This window comes from Struthio camelus, chromosome 22 (genome assembly GCF_040807025.1).
Source record: "Struthio camelus isolate bStrCam1 chromosome 22, bStrCam1.hap1, whole genome shotgun sequence".
NCBI classification, from domain to species: domain Eukaryota; kingdom Metazoa; phylum Chordata; class Aves; order Struthioniformes; family Struthionidae; genus Struthio; species Struthio camelus.
In genome coordinates, this window is record NC_090963.1 from 9,131,226 (window position 1) to 9,134,056 (window position 2,831).

The 2,831-nt window shown below is 66.8% G+C and overlaps 2 non-coding genes across 2 annotated transcripts; both read right to left on the minus strand.

Annotated features, from left to right (window-relative positions):
• Positions 1 to 73, minus strand: TRNAF-GAA (transfer RNA phenylalanine (anticodon GAA)). The gene has a single exon. It is a non-coding gene; the product is annotated as a tRNA-Phe (tRNA).
• A 2,685-nt stretch (positions 74 to 2,758) lies between these two features.
• On the minus strand, positions 2,759 to 2,831 carry TRNAF-GAA (transfer RNA phenylalanine (anticodon GAA)). Its single transcript has one exon. It is a non-coding gene; the product is annotated as a tRNA-Phe (tRNA).

Below are 2,831 nucleotides of genomic sequence, written 5' to 3' on the forward strand. Positions count from 1 at the left end.
TGCCGAAGCCCGGGCTTGAACCAGGGACCTTTAGATCTTCAGTCTAACGCTCTCCCAGCTGAGCTACTTCGGCCTGTCGTGAGCACCAAGCGTGATGGAAGCCGCGGCAGATGCCTGCAGCAGTCCCCGCTCTGCCCGGGGTATGACTGAAACAGCTACAGCTGCTCCGTCGTCCACACAAATACACGAGTCGCCCCATAAGTGCCTTGCAATAGCTGCAGCCGTGGGGAATGGCCAAGGACGGCCAAGAGAGGCATCTGCAGAGCGCGGCTTCCTCCCGTAGGCGTGCTGGGGAAGAAATCCCGCCCAGAGGAGGTTTATGCCCCGAAAGGAAGAGCCCTGAAAGGACGAGCTCACGCCAGTGCCCGTCTGAGATGCGGCGTGGGTGTCGCGGTACAAGGTGGGGAGGAATCCGGCAGTGCCGGTGTGCTGGGCTTGGTCGGTTCTTGCTGTTGAGAGGGACGTGGAGGGTCTGGAGAGGGCCAGAGAGGAACGCCCTGAAGTTGAACGAAGGGAAGGGCCGAGTCCTGCCGCAGGGCAGGGGTAAGCGCAGGCACCGGGCCAGGCTGGGGGGCACGTGGTGGAGAGGAGCTGTGCAGAGAAGGACCTGGGGGGGTCCTGGTGGACACCAAGCTGGTGACGGAGCACTGGAGCACTGGAGCGGAGCAGGTTGCCCAGCGAGGTGGTGGCAGCTCCAGCCTTGGCGATGTTCCAAAGGCACCTGGGAAACGCGGTGCTGGGCCACCTGCTGTGGGTGACCGTGCTGGAGCGGGAGGTTGGAGGAGGTTGGTCTCCAGAGGTCCCGTCCCACCTGGACGCTCCGGAGATCCGGGGGAGCGGGTGGAGGCTGTGGGGACACGAAGGGGACACGTGGGGACGAGGTTAGGAAGACAGAGGACACAGGGGCCACATGGGGATTGGGGTCAGGCTGAGAGGGACACATTGTGGACGTGTGGGGAGCGGGGGAAGGATGCGGGGACAGGCAGGGGAGCCATGGGGGACACGGGACGAGGCTGAGGACGGGGGGACATGTGGAGACGCGGGGGGAGACTGGGGACAGGGGAGGGGACTTTGGGCAGACTGGGAGGCATTTGGGGTCCCTTCAGCCCACCGCAAAGGCACCGCTGCCCCCCACCCCCGACAGCCTGAGCCGGGGCGCACTCTGGGTGGGGGGCACACCCGCAGGTGTCCTCCTGCACCTGCGGTCACCCAGTGCCCGCTCTGGGTGCCTCCAGTGTGTGGCCGCCGAGGCCCCGGGCCACGGCCACCCAGCGCGAGGTGAGCCCCAGCACATGGGGGTGGCACACACGTGACTCCCGGGGCTGGACCTGCTGGCACCGCCTGTGACACATGGGAGAGGGGCAGGCCGCAGGGGCGACAGGCATGGGATATGGGCGTGACACGGGTGTGCAGCACCTGACCCGCCCCCAGCACCCCGAGGTGACCCTGCCGCGTGCCCTGGGACCCCCTCGAGAGCCAATAAAGAGCCACCCCTCCCCTGCCCAGACACCTGGGCCCTCGGTGTGTGGGGGAAGGGCGGGGGGTGGCCCAGCTGCCTGAGAGCCTGGTAGATGGAGTTGGGTGGGGGCAGCAGGGACACCCGGGTCCTTTGTATGCGGGGAGGAACATTGGGCGGGGTGGGGGGGAGGTGCGCAGAGGCCTGGGTGCCCTGCACAAGCGCTGAGGAAGGGCTGGTGAAGTGCGTGGGCGTCTGCTTGGAGGTGAAGTGCTTGCTCACAGGGCGAGGGGACTTACCCAGATGGGGGTGCCCAGAGCCCTGGGTGCCTGAGGCGCCTGGCTGCCTCATACACAAGAGGAGGGTGTTCAGCTGCAGAGTGCCACCGGGTCGCCTGGGTGCGTCATAGAAGAAAGGGCCGGGGGAGGGGGGCGTTGTCTGGAGACCAGCAGCTGGATGTCCTTGTCCCCAGGATGCCTTCAGGCAGAGGTTGTGGGGGGAGGGGGGTTTGGCTATGGGGGGAGGTGCGCAGACGCCTGGGTCCTCCATAGACAAGGGCAGGTGGGAGGGCGGGGCGGGCCAGGGTGGTCAGACAGCTGGGTGCCCTGGACACCGGTTGCAGGGGAGGTTGGCTATTTGGGGTGGGGTGGGGGGGTGCCGGAGGCCTTGGTCCTCTGTGCATGGGGGTGAGGGGGTTTGGCTGGGGGTGGCACGTGGATGCCTTCAACCCTCGGATGCCGGGGTTCCCCCAGACTGCTGGGTCCCTGCCAAAGGAGGGCAGTGGGTGAGCTCTTGGGGGTTGTTTGGATGCACGGTTCCTCCATCCCTGGGGCAAATGGGGCTGGCAGGGGGGGCCGCGGATGCCTGGGTCCCTGCAGCTCCTCGTTCCTCCTGCTGTGGATGAGAGGCTTCACGCCTGGAGGCGCCCAAGAGCATGGAAGAGCCACCAGCATGGCCAGCGGTGGGGAGAGCTGGAGGAGGGCTCCAGGGAGGCGGTGAGGGGAGGGAGGCAGGTGGAGAAGGCTTTGTGGCATCCATAAGACAGGCAGGAAGGCGCGGGCGGGCGGGCGGGCGGGCGGCTCACTGGGTGGAGGAAAGAGGCCTGGTGTCCCTGAGGGAGGTGGCCATGGATTTGGGGAGAGTGTTGGAGAGGGAGGCAAGGTGGAGGAGGGGGAAGTGCACAGGGGTAGGGAGGCAGTGGTGAGATGGGCAGGAGGAGTGAGAAGGGCAAGAGGTGCAGGTGGCGCATGGCCGGGACGCCCGGCTCCGCAAAAGAGGCGGGGAAGAGGGGGGGCAGCCCAGTGCCGAAGCCCGGGCTTGAACCAGGGACCTTTAGATCTTCAGTCTAACGCTCTCCCAGCTGAGCTACTTCGGC